This window comes from Wolffia australiana, chromosome 4 (genome assembly GCF_029677425.1).
Source record: "Wolffia australiana isolate 7733 chromosome 4, ASM2967742v1".
Classification (NCBI taxonomy): Eukaryota; Viridiplantae; Streptophyta; class Magnoliopsida; order Alismatales; family Araceae; genus Wolffia; species Wolffia australiana.
The window spans coordinates 7,231,782-7,251,227 of NC_135838.1; positions in this window are offsets into that span (position 1 = coordinate 7,231,782).

Genomic DNA, 19,446 nt, shown 5'->3' on the forward strand with positions numbered 1-19,446 from the left:
TTTTTGGATTTCATGCGTCCTATAGCTTCTTCTAGCTTTTTCTTCTTTTACCTCTAGCTCTTTGTCCTCTTCTAGCTTCTTCTTCCTCTTCTTATAGGTACTTCTTCTGGCTCTTTTTTATTTTTCCTGTGGTAGCTCCTTCTTCCTCATCTAGCTTCTTCTTTTAGCTACTGCTGCTGCTGCTTCTCCTTCGTCCTCTTCTAACTTCTTCTTCCTTTTCTTCTTCTAGCTCCTTCCTCCTTTATTTCTTCCTCTTCTAGCTCCTTCCTTTATTTCTTCCTCTTCTAGCTACGTCATCCTCTTATAGGTCATTTTTCCTCATCTTCCTCTTCCTGCTATTTTTTCTTCTTCTTTTTCCACTTCTTCATTCCTCTTCTTATTTCTTGTTCGAGCTTCTTCTTCTTCCTCTTCTACCTGCTGCTGCTTCTACTTCTTCTTCTTCATGTTCTTCTCCTAGCTCCTTCTTCCGTTTCCAGCTTCTTCTTCATCTTCTCCTTCTAGCTCCTTCATCCTTTATTTCCTCCTCTTCCACCACATTATTCCTCCTCCTCATCATCATCATCTTCTTATTCTTCTTCTTCTTCTCCTTCTTCTTGTAACTTCTTCTTCTTCCACTTCTGCTTCATTCCTCTTCTACTTGTTGCTGCTTCTTTTTCTCCCTCTTCCTCTTCATCTTCTTCTTCTAGCTCCTTCCTTTATTTCTTCTTCTTCTAGCTCATTCTTCCTCATCATCTTCTTATTCTTGTAACTTCTTCTTCATCTTCCACTTCTTCGTCTTTCACTTCTGCTTTATTCCTCTTCTTATAGTTTCTTCGTATTTCTTTTTCTAGCTTTATCTTCTTCTTCCTCTTCTAGTTGCTGCTTCTTCTTCTTCTTCTTCTAGCTCGTTCTTCATCCTCTTCTTCCTCTTCAAGCTCCTTCTTGCTCTTCTTCCTCCTCTTCTAGCTCCTTCTCCCTCTTCTAGTGTCTTCTTCCTTGTCTTCCTCTTCTTCTAGCTCCTTGTTATAGCTCTTTCTCCCTCTTCTTCTTCCTCTGCTAGCTCCTTCAATTTCTTCTTCTTCCTACTCTTCTTCCTCCTCTTCTAGCTACTTCTTCCTCATCTTCCTCTTCTTCTAGCTCCTTCTTATAGCTCTTCTTGCTACTTCAATTTCTTCTTGTTTATCCTTGCTAGAAATTTCTCCATCGTCTTCTTCAAGCTTCTTCTTCCAGCTCTTTATTCCTTTATTCATTACTTGTCTTCAGGACCCATTAAAATTGTATAGAAGGTCACTATTTTGATATGAAATATAAATATATGACTTATGTAAACAGAGGATAGGTTCTCTTTTTCACATGCAATAAGTGAGCAGATGTTTGACTTGGGAATTGAGTCAACCGCGACATCGGTGTTTTTATATTGCAATGCTTAGTTTTCACATCATTTTTTATCTGTCAATCTGGAGAGGTTACTGCAGCTTACACCATCTGTACTTTTTATTATATTGAAGTAGTTTATTTTTTTTAATTTGATAAAAATCCTTACATTGATAGATGGTTCAATATGTCAAACGACTCTAGTCCACCGCACTTGGGTAGACATACAAACGACTATCTTGCATATCTGTCTGTTAGCAAAGAGGATCCATCTGAAAGCTCGTCACCTACTGGTTTGCATATCCACGATGATCAAATGGGTGATCGAAGTAATGACAGTGCACTACGCAATGGTACAACCAGCAAGGGGACAAACCATACACATGATCTGGATGGGTCAACCTCTGGAAACATGTATTATGAACCAAGGTCCAAGGTCTTCTAGTATTTCAGGAAGACAGGACCTCAATTACGTATGTAAACTATGTACAAATGTCACCCCTCCTAGCAAGGCCACGATCAATAGGAACAAGGACGAGAGCACTACTTTTTTTTGGTGGCATCTAGAGAAGTGTCATCGTGCTATCTATAATGAGTTGAAGGGGATGCTAAAGAAGAAGAAATCTGTTGTTGACTTATTACGTGCTAGACCACGTAGTGGGAGTGACCCTCGATAGATTGGGATTACCCCAGAAGCTACTAAAGTAGAGCTCGACAGACTCATCTACGACGATGACCTACCATGGAGCATAGCAGACAGCGAGGGTTTTGTGCGATGGTCGCAGTTCTGTGAGCAATTTGACATGCACATTCCATGTTCGAGAGTAGCGAAAGAGTCATTCTTTGAAGCATATCGCGAGATGAAGATTCAATTTGCCCAGGAACTCACTAGTGTCGACCATATCTCCTTCACGGTGGATGCGTGGACAACAGAGAATGATATTGAACTGCTTGGTCTCACTGTTCATTTGATTGATGCTGAGTGGAAGATGAGGAACCAGGTATTGTCTATTCGGGAACTACCTGAAGGCCACTCTGGGGAGAAAATGAACGATGTTGTCATGGCAGTGCTAGAAGAATTCAAGCTCACGGCGAAGGTATATCATGTACCACTACTACAAAGATTCATATTAGTATTTTAATCTATTTTTGCTTGTCAAAGGTCACTGCAATTACGACTGATAATGCTTCGTGCCATAGCACAATGATGACACTATTGGCAGAAGGAATAGTGGACATGAACCCAAGCTTCATACATGCCTGTCAGGTCCCATGTTTCGCACACATGATTAACATAGACGTCCAAGAGGGCCAAGCTAGGCTTCGCATTGTAGAGCAATCATCGCTAGCGGAAGACGATACTAAGATGACTGAAGAGCATGATCCAACAAGTCAGACTTCTATTTCTCTTTGGCAAGCTGTGACACGAGTTAGGGAACCGATTAATATGGTACGGGCGTAAACAGGAAGATCTAAAAAATATCAGGGTATATGTGCAACCCTTGGTCTTCCAAATTGTAACAAATTGCCCGTTGACATGCCAACAAGGTGGAATTCCACCCATAACATGTTGGAAGCAGCGGTGGAGAAAAGAGAGGCCTTGTTCAACATGGCCCTCGTCCTCAACCCACAAGACCGGAACCTTCATATTGCTGAGGAAGAGTGGGACGTGATCACCGACTTTGTAAGGGTTTTGAAGCCTTTCATACATGCCACACATTCATCCACTAGAGAGACTGCATTGACAATACCTGCGGATGTAGGTGTCATCGTGTTGTTGAATGCGCACTGAAAAGCCAAAAATAGGGGTAAAATTTATGCAATTTTAACCCTTGTCGTTGTCAATTTTAGCTTATACAATAAAATTTATAAAACCTCACTTAAGATGCATAATGATGAGTGAATGTATTGTCCAAGTGAAGCTAGTAAGGAGTTCAATTCGATGATTTTTTTAATAATTAGGACTAACATGATCTTCAATGAAGATCAATTTAACCTAATTAGAAAGGGAATTTAGAGAGGGAGGTAGAAGAGATGGGAAGAGTAGAAGAATTTAGGGAACTCTAAGTTGAATTAATTGATCCAAATGAGAGGATCAAGGAATTCACTTTAGAGGGATTTAAGAAGAAAGTTTTGATTTGGTTTGTTTGTTTTTGTAGATTTGATAATTTAGAACTGACTACAATATTAGATAATAAAAATAAAAAAACAAAGTTTTAATACCCTAGAATTCAAAGTTTTTTTAGAGTTTTCTTTGGGCATGCAATTGAATAGCTAGTTAAATCTCTCAATTTCTCTTCTCAATCCTAATCAGGGCTTGTACATGCCGCTCAAGCCAAGCGATTTAGAATTTCAGACCAGAATCAAGAAGAACAATCAAGAAATTGAACTAATTTCATTCAAAATGCACCAAAATTCAAATACAAAGAAGGGAAATGTACCAAACAGGTTGATCCAGGCTGGGGCCCCTCTCTGTCTTGCAGCTGTGATAGAGAACCATCAAGAATGATCCCCTCTCGAAATTTGGTTGTTATACCTAGGTAAAATGGCAAAAATTACCATTTTACCCCTAATGAGTAATTAAATTTTATCTATCAATGCAGGCTTGATCTCAATAATCCAACCATACAGATAGAAGGAGGAGATCAAGACAAGCAAATCCATAAAAAAATCATCTCAATCGGACTTTTGGATCGAAAGTTATGAATAAATGAATTTAAACCAATATTAGACATTGGATTAAATCATTTATTTAATTTTTTTCTTCTTCTAACCGCTCGCTGAGGTGTCGTCTTTTCATTGGCAGTGACATTTCAACTTCTTCAGGCGGGTGCCTTCTCGTTGCGCCAGGTACCCTCTGGCGAAAAATAAAAATAGACAGAAAAAGGTAAAACAAATCAGGAGTATAAATATAACACGCATATGGCGCATGCCTTTCTCGCCGCGCGGGTGAATCCGCAAGCGCCATGTCACCGCCCGTGCGTGCGCGTTGTACGCGCCGTGCGGCCGGTGAACTTACCTCCTGGCACCGACCCCTCCTCAAGCGCCGTCGGATTCTCATCCGACGGCCACGATGACGCCACGTCGACACGGGGAAAACTCTTTGGCCTTTTTGCGGCAAAACCCATTTTAAAATGCGCAATTACGGATGGACGCCGCCCAAAAAATATTTGTATATATGCCCTTTATGCATTCTCTCTCCTCCTGTGTTTTCCTAAAATATTAAAACAAATATTAAATCATTTGCAATAAAACCCTAGAAAATTTTAAATAACATCTTTACGCCTGCAACCACGACCGAGAGCTGTTTTGAGGGTATAATTGGAACAAAAATTTAGAATAAACCCTTCAAAGTTCGAAAATTATCTTAATACTCATTTGTTTCCTTATAAATGTATCTTTTTTTCTTAGAAAAAATACATTTCCTCTTCAAATAAATCTCAGAAAAATCCTAAAAATCGTAAAAAAATTCTAGAAAAATCTAGAAAATCCATTTATTCATCCCCATACTGGTAAATCTCAAAATAAAATATTAAACTTGCCATTTTCATTCAAAAGTAATTATTTGAGGCTCAAATAAATCCCTTAAAATTCATAGAATAACAGAAAATTAGGGAAAAATTAGAAATCACTTGAAAACAGTTTTTTCATGTAAATGGATTATAACAACCCCATTTTAAGCTCTTTAAATGCATAAAATTGTGCTAATAGTATGAAATAAAGACCAAATTTAGGGTGTTATCACGCACCTAAAAAAAACAATTATGTACTTTGCAAACTATACTGGCACCTTGACAGAAGTCGCACGTGTCTCGATGTTGGCGGCTATAACCCAAATGGCGTCGAAGCTGACGAAGTATACATTCATGCTAAAGCACAACATAGTCGTAAATGTTCCCGCTATGATGCACCCAACAGTGAAATTAGCGTCGACGGATTGTTTACGACACACCGTCATCTTGAGCTATGTGCGCCATCTACTTCAAACAATGGCAGACCGAGGAACTGGTAGTCTATCCCAATTTGGTTGCAAAGAAATATTACCGACACCATGTCTCTCCAGTGATATTTTCTCACAAGATTTGAAGCTCTACATGACGCTTGATCCAGATCAGGGGCCAGTTTGTTCCACGACAGAGCTGGACGACTACATATCTGGTACTTAGTACCAAACGACGGACGCATTATCATGGTGGAAGGAAACTGGAGAATGACAGTTCCCACAAATGACGAAGATAGCAAAACAGTTTCTTTCGGTTTCACCAACCTCCGCCCCAACAAAGAGACTATTCTCCGCTAGACGGGCCGTGGTCACATACAACATGCACAAGCTGAACGCGGAGATTATCAAGGTATTGACAACAATGAAGTGTTGGTTGCGGCCATACAAAACAAAACAAAGGGCTCGCAACAGTACAATCGGCGAAGATTTATGGGACGACCAACTTCCGCCATCAAGGTAAAGTGCCATAGCTTTCTAATGCCTCTTATCTTTTTTTAAGCTAAATAAATGAACACATTCTTGTAGATTTCTGGAACCCAAGTAGTGTTGTACGGGAGCATGGACCGATGGAACCACAGAGAAGACACATGTTAGTTAATTACTGGGGATGTTTTATTCTTTCAAGGTCGTGCACAACCTAATTTTGAAACATATTTATTCCAAGATGTTGGAATTTGACCCATAACTTTTATATTTAATTAATGAAAAAATCATGTTGTCAGGATTATTGAAATTTGAAACTCACCAAGAATATGAATCACTTAATATTTATAAAATGTTAATCTTGATATGAAAAAACCTGACAACAAACTTGATAATGTGTTAAGTTATCTCGAGAAAATATAAATATATGACGAAGACTATTTATATTAATATTTGCATATTGGAATAACTCTACTCTAATTGAAATGGCAGGTTTAAGAAGTTAATTGAATGTTAAATAATATTGAGATCAATCACGGAATTTTCTAGCAGGTTATTGAATTTTTTGGGAATTTATTTGATAAATAGATAAATTGTTAAATAGAAAAAGAATAGAATTAAAAGGAAAATAGGAGTTAAAAGTAATTACTAAGGTTGGAGGGACTTTTCCTTTATTCTGTTTACAAATATACCCTTAAAATTAAATTTAATTTACAATAAAATATGTTACCTTGTAACTTTAATGTTCCATAATCAAAGAAATGAACGCAGAAGCTTGTAACGTTAATGTTCCAATAATCCAAAAATAGAAAAGCTGTTGGTTGTAACGTTAATGTTCCATAATAAAAAATGAACCTAGTAGCTTGTAACGTTAATATTCCAATAATTAAAAAAATTAAACATAGGGTCCAATCTTGCGTTTAAACTTCTGGGTTAATTTAATCATCGATGAGTTGCGCTCCCTCGGTGACCAAAGGTGCGCCCTGTAAGGTAGTTGCGCTTGGCGATGTCTCGCACTCTACTACCTAACCTTGAAGGTTTAGCATACATGAATAAGTCACTGCTCATTATATAGCAATTTCATTTTTTCATATTTTCAATATGGGATAAACGCATGTTTCATTCATGAGCTGGCCAGCGACTGCTTCGGCGGTGGCGTCATCGAGCGGCGGCACCGGCGAGCGGCGGCAACCGCCAGCAGCGTTCGACGACCACCAGCGATCGGCAGCAGCGGGCAGTCCACGCCGAGCCAACCACCACTTGTTCGAATCTTGTTCGATTTTGTTCGAACCGTTCGAACAAATGGAAAATCAAACACGAACAGACCAAAATGTTCGTTCAAAACTTTTGATTGAACACGAACGACGGGTCTGTTCGATCGAAAGATTCGAACATAGCAGTTCGAGTAAGCATTGTTCATTCAAATCTTTCAATCAAGATTCGAACGATCCAATCAGATACGATCCCCGATGCCTATGAGAGAGAAGAGAGAGAAGAGAGAGATAGAGAGAAGACACAGAGAAGAGAGAGAGAGAGAAGAGAGAGACAGAGAGAGAAGAGAGAGACAGAGAGAGACACAGAGAGAGACACAGAGAGAGACATAGAGAGACAGAGAGAGAGTTATTTGCGCGAAGGACAACTCTATAAGTCACTACGACTTTACAAGAGAACTCTTGAAGGATTAACCTATGATGTTCTGTTGACCCAAGTGATAATATCAGTTTTATAAATAACATCAGCTTTATTGATCAGATTTATCTAGAAGTATGTCACATTGCTAAAATGATGAACGTTATTTGTATGTCTGATTGGAAACTTATACATTTTCTTATTCTCTTGCCAGCTATACTCAGCTAGTGTCAGATTTATAAAACTGATCAAATTTTATCTAGTAATCTCTGCATAATTAATATTTATTGCATAGTGAATAACGTCTAGAACAAGAGAACCATAAACCCTCTGAAAAGATCTTAGTAATATCCCAGTGTGTCAACTACAAGGCATAGATACCCTTTGCCTCAGTTTTTGAGAGAGTTCATATGATATAATGGTTTCAATATAGTAAAAGATACATAAAAGAAATGTAATTTAAACCCTAGGAAATATGAAAACTGGTATTAAATGTCTCAGTTTAGAAAAAATGGAAATTATACTCCCATATCAATTTTCAAATACTATAAAGCTCTGGTGGAGAAATAATTAGTATTATCTGATTATTGTCTTTGCACCTCAAGCATGATCGAGTAAAGAACTTGATAATTTGAAGAAAGTTTTCTTTATGATTTTCTGGGAGCTAAAGATGCATCTTGTGTTTTGAAGCACTACCGACTAGAATGTGTTTTGAAGCATCACACAACGTGGATTATGTAGCTAATCAACAAGTGGGAGGAAAAATCTCAATCCACAATGGCAATAGAAATGCATATAAGGGAATAATGTCTCATTGGGCACCTTAGGAGATCACTGCTACATTGAAGAAAATAGAATTCCTTCACGAAAACTTACACCAGGAATTATCCACTATGAAGATTTGAGAGTGGAGAATGGGAAAAAGGAGGGAGATATCTGAAAATTGAGAAGCTAGAGGTGTGTTTCTCATTGGAATGAATATGACACCATAAAGAAGAGAGCATATTTTAAAGATACACCAAAGACAAAGAGGAAATCACTGTTGTTTGAGAGGGAGGAGAGAGATGCAAATAACTTAATGGATAAAAACTTCCATAAAACCCAATAAAATAGAATTCACAAATGGTTAATAAGAACTAATAAAATGAATGTATTGAGCTCTCACCACACATGGGACACACTTGAAGAAATTTAAATATATTTACCACGGGAGGAAAAAAACAAACAAAAATGTAAGTTATTGAAACATCTCAACGTGTATCTATTCAAAATTACTGATAATATTTGAAAGATTTATCATAACCATCAGTCCCTCTCAATCTACGTATCATGAGTGACCAATAGAGATCTACAAGCTTAGTATCTTTTAACAAATTCAATAATGATGCCATTTTATTCACCTAATAACATTTGGAACATTACCATGCACAAAGTATATTCTTGTTTTTCCGTCTTCAAAACATATTTCAGATTAGTTTGTGAAGGAAATTTAACAAGTTTCTCATAAAGATTCATAGCTGACAATTTTTTTTTCTGTTAGCATTAATATTCAATAAATTAGGTTTGTAGTATTGAAGCCCAGGAGTCAACAACCGGAATAGAAGCTCCTACCCAATCTGCATCCACTTAATGGACCGGCGAATCAGAACCAGCCACGCAACCAGCATGATGAACGGCCTCGATGCAAATTGTTTAAGTAGCCGTTGTGCCTCGATGGGCGATCGCGATTATCCGTTAACTAGCCGTTATATTAGCTAGTTATCTGATAAGCTCAAATTTAGGGTGTTTTTACTGGTTATTTATCAGTTGGATGTGTGAGGATTGAGCTTATGCAACACAATTTATAACCTCACAGCCTTAAGGCGAGTAAGGGTCGATCCGCAGGGAGCAAGGAAAACAATATTAGTTTTTCAGTTTTCTTTAAATTATCAGTTCTGAACATTCAATTTTAACAGTCAAAGAAATAATCTTCAGTAAAGTTCTTTTTCCCTCAGAAAAGATGTGTGGAATAATCCTCTAGGAATAGCAAATTACTACTCAGGGTTAAACCTCAAGATTGAGCACTTATTTTAAGAAATGCCTTTATCCACAGACCTATTCCTGTGGATTTGGCAAGATATCAAACACCTGGTAGGCGCACCTGCGGGCACCTCTGCCCGCGGCTTGGCAGCCTGCAGAGGTGATTGCCGGTGTGCCTGCAGGTTGCGCGAGCGCGCCTGTAGTGCTTGTTGCGCGCAGGATTTGCCTGCGCACTGCACTTTCGGTGCATGGCCAAAACTTGCGTGCAGCGCTTGCGGCGCGAGGCAGCCTACGTGCGGCTGCCTCTTGTGCGTAGGCGGCTGCCTGCACGCCGGAATGCTTCCTGTGCGCAGGCAGCTTCTTGTGCGCAGGCAGCTTCCTGTGCGCAGGACCAGCTGGCGCGCGGGCGGTTCCTTGTGCGCGGGCGGTTGCCTGCGCGCGGGCGCTGCCCGTGTGCCGCCTGCTGGTGGTCAAAGTCATGGGCGACCTTGACTGCCTGTAGCGGTGGCTGAACTCTGCGCAGGTGTGCTCACCCCTGTCGTGCACAACTTAGATGCTTTGAAATTTTGATTGTGAACAGATTGTAGAGGGAATTGGGGAATTGAAAGGTGGACGAACAGAACAAATGATTCAAACGACTGCAAACTCAAAAATCAAACGTGGACCGAGGAACAACAGAGGTTGGAAAATGCTGAAGACACAGATTGTGATATCCAACCCAACTCCGATTGTCTTAGAAGGGAGAAGAGGAAGAACACTGAAACCAAAACAATCACACCTCCTTGTGTCACGCCCTTCCGGCAAGGAGATGATCTTCTTGGCCTGGTTATGCCTCAGTTTGCCTCTCTCCCAGCTCCAATGCTCAGCAGCTCTTGGAGGGTCTGCAGAAATCCTTCCTCTCAAAGCCCTAGCTTCCTTGAGAGAAATTCTGGACAACCTACAATGAACTCTTAAAAGAGTATTTATAGGTTTCTCTTAAAACATGCCCCGGGGGCATTTTTGGAATTTTCTTCTTCCTGATTTCTCGCCAGCTCCCCCTGATCCATTTCATCTTCCTTTGGCTGCCTTACTCTATTTCTGAACTCATTAATCAAAATTGTCAGATATAATCCACTTGATTCAAAGAATCAAGTGGGGTTAATAAATTTATAGAACAATGCATATGGATGGCAACCAACATGAATTAGATGGATACAATTGATGCTTTTATGCTCAAAAAGTCTAAACATTTGATGACATATTGATAGTCATCATTATCTCCGTACCTTAAGGACACCTATATATCCAAAACACCTTGTAACTCAATAAATAAGGGATTACAAATTTTCTCATTGAGCTCTTAGCAATTCCCTCATCTCTACTACTTCTTCTACTTCTACTTCTCCTCATCTTCTTCAATGTCGTCTATCGTCTCAAATCAGCAAACAGCTTCATGATATAAGAGCCACATCTGTGGCAGAAGGTGATGCAGGACGGACGTCGTCGACGTCTTTCGGCGGGAGTGCGGTCCGTTCGTCCTTCTTCGAGGACGATCATCTTGGACTGCGCGTCCCGCTGTAGGTGGATGTCCTGGAAAGTCCTGCGCGGGGCCTCAATTCGTAGAAGCCGAGGGTGACCGTTCTCCACTTGGTCTGCGCTCCACAGATAGTCGTCGGGGCGTTGGTGGGCCCGACTACCGGTGGAAGGGGATGTTCAGCCGGCCGGATGACGAGGATGGCGACGAACTGGCAGCTGCATACGATGGCCATGGGCGACGTCGTGCGGCGAGCAGCGATGGTCACCAACAGTGGCGGCGGCGGCAGCCGAAGATGGCAGCGGCACCCGCCGGAGAAGGCGGCGACCGAAGGTGGCGGCGGCAGCGGCGGCCGGAGATAGCCAGGATATTGAGCCGTAGTAATGGGCCTCCTTCGGGGTAGCAGGCCTCGGGATAGGGCCAGAGCGGGCCATCGATATTTGCGGCGGCCCATTAAATTAGGCCCGTAACGGGCATAGGGCTGTCGTGGCATCCTCGAGATGCTTGCATGGCGATTGGGCTTCCCGGAGAGCGGTTGCGGCGCCTCGGGGCGCATGCTGGCGGCTGGACTTCATGGCGATTCAGAGGGCGGCGGCGGCGCCTCAGGGTGCGGCATGCGGCACCTCGGGATGCAGGAGCCGGATCGTCGAGTGGGCCTCGTGGGCCGAAATAGGGGCACCGACCCATAGTGCTCGGGCCCAATGGGCGGAGTCGGCACGGCTGAGGACTGACCATTGTGGGGCACGGTGCGGGGCGCGGCGCGCGTGCGGGCGCGGCGGCGTCGCGGCGCCGTCGCGACCCGTCTGCGGCGGCGTCGCGGCTCCGGCAGCTATAGCGGCTCCAGCGGCTGCGGTCGCCGTGGCGGTTGAGGCCGTTCGGCTGCGGTCGTTGCGACCGCTGCGGCTGATCCGGCGCCGGCTGATCCGGCAGCGCGGCGTTGGCGGCTGCCGCCGCTCCGGCGGCTGCGGCTGCGGCGCTCCGGCGCTGCGGCGCTCGGCGGCTGCGGCGGCTGCGGCGCTCGGCGGCTGCGGCGGCTGTTGCCGCTCCGGCGGCTGCGGCTGCGGTCGCCGGCAGCGGTGGCCGCTGCGGCGGCGGCTGCTACCGCTACTGCGGCGGCGGCGCTAGTCGCGCGGCGGCGCTATTCGCGGCGGCCGCTATTCGCGGCGGCGGCCGTTATTCACGGCGGCGGCCGTGGGTCAGGCGGCTGCTCCGTGATCCGGGCGGCGCCCCTCTGACCTGGGACCCCAGTGGCAGCGGCCGCCTAGGGTTCCGTCGGTTTGTCCTGACGGAACGGGACGGGCGGCCAAAGTCGGCCCCGCCCCGTCCACCCTTCACTCTCCTACTCTCTACTCTCAAAACGGAACGGGACTTCGTTTTTTCCAAAAATTCCAAATAGACTTAGGAGAACGGGCGCCCTCTCCGTCCCTTATGTAGGGAGAATAATGGGCCCTAAGGAGGGATCAAAAGAGGGGGAACCCATTAGGAAAGGGTCCCCTCTTAAGACCACTAATACATGGTTTATTTGAACATGAAACTTTAACTAAACCTAGGAAAAAAACTAGATATTAGAGGGCTTCGCCATCAGAAGGCAATATTGTTTCTGCCCCATTCTGCTACTCAATTGGCCTAAGCTTTGGACAGGTTCCATTCATCATCCCTCCAGGCATGACCATCTCAATGAAGATGCATTCAGACAACTACCAATCTTGGAAGGACATTATCTTACCCTTGCTAAATATGTACAATTTACACAAGTTTATACAAGAATCTCCTCCACGCATCTCAATCACAGACCAACAAGGGAATCTGATCGACAATCACGAATTTAAAAGTTGGTGGAGAATTGACCAAAAAGTATTGGGATTTCTGCACTCCACCATCACAGAATCCATTCTCGCTAGCGTCACCAATGCCAAGCCAAACGAAGGAAGCTTGGGAGGTGCTCGAGAACACCTTTGCAAGTAGACATCACTCACGAGTCATAGACCTACACAGGCAATTCCACAACATGGGAAAAGGATCTATGACTATAGATGAATACATAAAGCACTTTTGATCGATTGTCAAGGCCTTGGAAGCTGTTGGCCAACAAGTGAACATGAACAAACAGAAACTTCTCACAATGACAATCTTCACTCATCATGGCGCCACTCATCACGTCACTGCCTACAATCAACTTCTCCAACAAGAACAAACTTACCACAACAATGACAATCTTCACATAGGTAATGGTAAAAGTTTGCATATTTTAGCTATTGGCTCTTCAAAGATTACAACTTGCGATAGAACTCTTTCTCTAAATAGCATCCCCCATGTTCCTGAAATCACAAAAAAACTTATTATCAATTGAAAGATTAACTGCTGATAATAACGTTTATGTCAAATTTCACACCTCTCATTGCCTTGTGAAGGACACCACAACTCATCAAGTATTGCTCCGGGGAACCACTGAGGATGGTCTGTACTACTTGGACCGCTTGCCAACCAAATCAGTGAATATCGGCGAACACTGCTTGATAAGTTCAAAAATACGTGTTTATATGTCGTTATTTAAGGGTTTTCGAACTTAAGCAATAATATTTATTTTATCCCTTAGTGTTTAAGTAAGGGGTCGAACCCTAAGGAGGCGGTGGTGATGTTCAATTTTTGATTGAATTAGGGTTTAGCATTCAAACCTAAATGAGATGATGTGTTAACTACTTATGAAATACAAATGGTTGAAAAATTATAACTAAACTTCTATCTTTTTGAACTCAAATGATTCCAAGAGCTCTCTGTTATTTAATAACAGAGATATATAATCACTTGATTTTTTCTTTTTATTTTATTTAAAATCTTAAGTTGTTTCGAATTATATTTTTAAGTATGCTTTAGTCAATTTGAAATCTATATATAAAATTGATTTAATTCTTAGTGTTTTGTATTTTATTTGATTTATTTCTGACGGATTTAGGATGTTAAGAATGTCTCCTTTTTTAATTAAATTTTTATTTTAACGGAATTGATTTGAAATTGTAGAAATAAGGGGCCAATGTGAGTGAATTAAATGTCATATATCATTCAAATTAGTTAATCTAAACTCAAGGGATGCTAATTGCACTAAAAACAAATTAAAATTTTAGAATTAAAGTGATTGAAATCGAAAATTGAAAAACCAACGGTGGGTATAAACGGAATCCTCAAATTGCTACAATTAAGTGCAAAATAAAGGGTAAAATCCAAGCAAAAGAACCTAGAAGTATCAGGAATACTCAGAGAATCGATCTGGGCGAACTTCGAGCAACGAACACCAAAGATCTTCCACGAATCTGACTTGAAATTGCTGAAAATTGCGGCGACGGATCTGCAAATTTCTTCCTCAAATCGAGCTCCAAATCCTTCCTGGTTGAATCTTGAGTCTTCGAGGAGGCTAGCCGTCCAATCCTTGAGCTTAAGAATCAAGAATGGGAGCTTAATTTTTCGATTTGCCCCTTTTATCGCCGCGGAATCGGAAGAACAGCTCTTCCGATTCCGTTATATTTTGTCTCTTATGCTACGCAGAGCGTACAACGCGTTCTTATTGGCTAACGTGGTTCCGTGTACGTGTCTTCCTCCGTGCGCACCACATCGCGTACGCACGCTTTGCATGGTGGAAGACCCACCCAGTGCTATGCATGCGCTTAACTCGCTGCGTGCGGTTGGTCGTCGCGCGGGTGCGTGTAGCGCACGACACGCACGGCGCTGCGCATGTGCATGTCGCGTACTGAAAGCACTGATCTGCTCACTCATTGGTCCTCGTCGTGATGCATGCGGTGCACTTCATGCCGCACATGATGCGCGACACACACGATCGTGTGTGCGTGCGTGTCATGCACCGAAGCCCGAGCGCGTGTTCTGATTGGCTGCCACTCTCTTTGGTGTCTTTCCCTGCGCAATAAACACACTTTAGCACTTAAACTAGCTCAATAAGGGCCAGTTTCAATAAAAAAAACTTTTTAAATGGAAAAATACCTAAAATAAATCCTAAAAATATTTATTAATACCTAAAAAATGATTTTATTATTTTCTAGAGTTCATTTTATTTACTTATTTTCTTTTTCTTTATAGAAATAGGTCAATTAATCATTTAATTTCATTTAAAGTACATTTTAAAAACATTTAAAGTGTAAAAATTGACCTAAATACTGATTAAAAGTATTGTTTAACTTGAAATTCAAGGCATTTATTATTTTAACCTAAAATCATGATAACATGGATTAAAAGTTGATGTTTTCAAGCATGAAAAGCCCAAAAATATGATGAATTTAACACTTTAATAGCTCTTATATGCATGTTATCACTCCTCATCAGGGATATGGCACTCCCCTCTTGGCCATCCTCAAATAAAAACATTGATTCATATCATTCACAAGTTTGAGCTTCCCCTCTATCATTTCCAAAAACAGTTAGTTTATGACTTTTTCAATATCTCTAAATTGCATAAACTTCCATTCTCTCTCACTGGCAATTCCATAAAATGCCGCACCAAAGTCATTCATTCTGATTTCTTGGGCCCTGCCCCAATTTTATCTCACTCTGTTTTTACATACTATGTCATCTTTATCAATGATTTTTGCTGCTATACATGGCTTTTTCCACTTAAAAGGAAAAGTGATGTGTTACATGTTTTTCAAATATTTCAAAGACAAGTAGAGAATCAGTTTGCTTCTAAAATCAAGTACTTACAGCCAAATTGGGGGGGGGGGGGGGTATTAATCCCTTAATGCCTATCTTCAGTTGCAACGTATTGGTCATCGCGTCTCTTACCCTCACACACCAGAGCAGAATGGCACTGTTGAACGAAAGCATCGCCATCTTGTGGAAATCGCTCTTGCCTTCACCATGGAAAGATGCCCAAAGCATTTTGGAACGAAGCCGTTGTCACTGTAGCCTACCTCATAAACCAACTTCCCACCTCTGTACTCGATCAAAAGTCGCCTTATGAGGTATTATTTGGATGTCGGCCAAATTATAACTTCTGAAACATTTAGTTGTCTCTGTTACCTGTTCCTCATACACCAAAGATAAGCTTGGTGGAAGATCTGAAAGGTGCTCTTCCTCGGCTATAGCTCCCTTCATCTTGGCTATCGCTGTCTCTCTCTTCACACCAGTAAGTTCTTTATACCTCTCCATGTTATTTTCTTTGAGACCTCTTTTCCTTTCGCTAATCATACTTCCCCTTCGCATAATGGTATTCTTGGTGCATTTCCGCATCCTTCACCAGAGTCAACAACTACCTCGTTCTCGACGTCTATTCCGATCGTCTCCCCCTCGACGGACCAATGCCCCTCCTCTCCAGCCCTCGAGTCGCCTGCCACTCCTCCACACTCATCCACTCCGCCTTCCTCACCAGACCCGACTTCCCCACCATGTCGTTGTGCCCTCTTTGATCCCACTCATTCCTCCTCTGCTGACCTCCCTCTTTTCACCACACTTGATCATTCTCCCTAGCCGGGGGCTCTCTTAAAGGTCAGAGATCTCAATGACATCTACTTGCAAGATTCCCCCCAGTTTACCCCACCTTCTTCCACCGTTCGGCATCCTCTTCCTCAATGTCTCCTCTCCCACGTCAACACTCCCACATAAGCAGCTATGTTCACACTTGCTTCTCAAGACCCCAACTGGATACAAGCTATGCAGTTGGAATTTCAAGCTCTTTTTCATAATCACACTTGGCGTTTAGTCCCGCGGCGTCCTAATCTTCCTATTATTCACTGCAAGTGGATCTACCACCAAAAATACTAATAGACTGGTGAAATTGACAAGTATAAAGCGCGCTTGGTTGCCAAAGGATTCGATTACACTGAAACCTATATCCCTGTTCTCAAACATACTACCATTCTACTACTCTCTCTTGCCATCAGTCACTTGGGGCATATCCATCAATGAGATGTGTCAAATGTATTTTTACACAGCAAATTGACTGAAATCATCTATACGGACCCGCCTCCTGGCTTTTTGTCATCCGAAATTCCCGAATCACCTCTGTCTTAGTCAAAAGTCTATCTATGGTCTGAAACAATCCCCCTGAGCCTGGTTTACACGCTTAAGTACCTTTCTTCTCACCCTTGGCTTCGTTGGCTCTAAAACCGACTCCTTGCTAATCTATCAACACTCTTGTGATTCTACCATTTTCATCCTTATTTACATCGATGATATTCTTATCATCTCTCCTCTATCCTTTGCTATATCCACTGTTGTCTCTCAACTCCTGACGCAGGACGACGTCGCGGACATCGTCTTGAGGGGTACTGAGGTGATGCTCAGATACCAGGGGGAATACGCGGATGTCGTCCGTCGATGTGGACCTACGGAGATGCGACTACGTGATGCCATGAAACCCTAGGTGAAGGTACGTGCAGGCCCCGACTCGTGGGGTTTTCCGGCCTCCGTGCTTTGGGTGGGCAACCGATGGCGACGACGGTGACCTCCTGACCTTCGTCGGAGAGACGAACGAGTCTATGGGGCTGAATAGACTGAGTCCGTGGGTGCTCTCACATAACGGATGGGCTCGGCCCGTACCTTGGGAAGACGCTCGTTGGACGCTCTCGTGTCCATTTATACTCTCACCTATTCTATCCTGAGTGCGATGGGGTGCAATCGAAAGATATACAACAAAAGATAAATTAACTCGACGAGCTAGGGGGAGCGAGGTACCTCTCAGGTCACACCGTCTGGCTGTCATAATATTCGTCAGTGCACCAACCGGTGCGGGCCGGTAAGGCAGAGTCGGCGGCGCGGGCGGCAATGACGGCTACAGGAGCAGCGGTGATGGTGGCGGAACGGGTGGCGAGGCGGAGCAGACAGTAGCGACGATGACGTGAGCGGTGGCGCGGGCGACGGCGCGCCGAGTTGACGCAATGACGATACGGGCAGCAGCGCGGGCGGTGGCATGGTGAGGCAGCGCGGTAGCGATGCGGCAACGGTACAGGCGGTGGTGCAGGTGGCGGTGCGGGTGGCGGCGCGGCAAGGCGTTGTGGGCAGCGGCATGGGCGACGGCGCGGTGAGGCGTTGCGGGCAGTGGCACTGCGACGCATCATGGTTAGCGGCGCGGGCGGCGGCGTGGCGAGGCGTCACGGGCGGCACGGCGAGGCGGCACGGGCAGCAGCGCGGGCGGCGGCGCAGCGAGGCAGCACTGGCGGCGGCGCAGCGGAGGCACGAGGGCTGGCATGGCGCGGCGAGACGGCATGGCGAGTGGGCACTGCGACGGCATGTGCGGCGGCACAGGTGACGGTGTGGCGGCGACGCAGGCGGTGGCGTGGGCGGTGGCACGGGGCTGCGAGGCGCCAGCGTGGCGCGGGCGGTGGCGCGTGATGCCGTGGGGACGAGCGGTGGCGCGGGACGATGCACGGCGGTGCTCGAGGCGGGCGCGCGCGCTCGTGTCGGCGCGGGGCAGTGCGTGGCGGCGTGAGATGGTTCGCAGTGGCACGGGGCGGAGCGGGGCGGTGCGGAGCCGCTCGTGGCAATGCGAGGCGATGCGGAGCGGCTCGCGGCGGCATGGGGCGGCGCGGAGCACATTGCGGTGGCGCGGGGTGGCTCGCACCGGCGCGGGGCAGCGCGGAGAGACTCGCGGCGGTGCGGGGCGGTGCAGAATGGCTCACGATGGTGCTGGGCGGCGGGGGGTCGCGCTAAGTGGCTCGCGGGGGCGCATGGCAGTGCAGGGCGGTGCGGGGCGGCGCGGGGCGGCTCGCAGTGGTGCGGGGCGGCACGGGCCGGCACGGAGCAGCTTGCGGCGGTGTGTGGAGACGTGTGGCGGCACTGGCACCGGTGAACTCCCCTCTCCCTCTTCGTTCTTTCATCTTTCTTCTCCCTCTCTCACGAACGTGGAGAGGTGGGTTCCCTTATCAAAAATGAAAATCTGACTTTGAAATTTTGACCAAGGGACTAGGGGACCCACTCCATCCCTTATATGGGGATGGTAATGGGCCCCTTGAAAGAGGTCCAACAAGGGGGGGCATTAGACATAGGGCCCCCCTTTAAAACAAATAAAACAGAAGGAAATGGAAATACAGACAAAATAGAAATAGGGATCAAAATGAAGGGCCTTGTGGGTGGATATGGCCCCAAAATCTAAATTATAAAGATACCTTCTCGTTCGTCTTGGCATGCGAATCAGGCGGGGCTCGAGCCGGTGCTGTCACTGGCAACGGCGGAGGTTTCGGTGTTGTCCTTGATGGAGGGGACTCTTCTGCTCCATCAACTCACTCCAAGTTTTCTATCAAAGATTTAGGCATTGCCCATTACTTCCTCAGAATTGGATTCCGTCTACAATCCTCTAGGTGTCTCCTTTTCTAATTGAAATGCATCACCAAAATTCCGAGTCAAGCAAACATGCTTCATTGCAAGCCCTCCTCCATTCCCTGTTCTCACCCATTCCTACCCATCCTCCCCTTCCTCCCTTGACCCTTCCTTATGTCGTAAAATTGTAGGCTCTCTCCAATATCTCACCTTAACTCGCCCAGATATCTCGTTTGCCGTTAATAAAGCT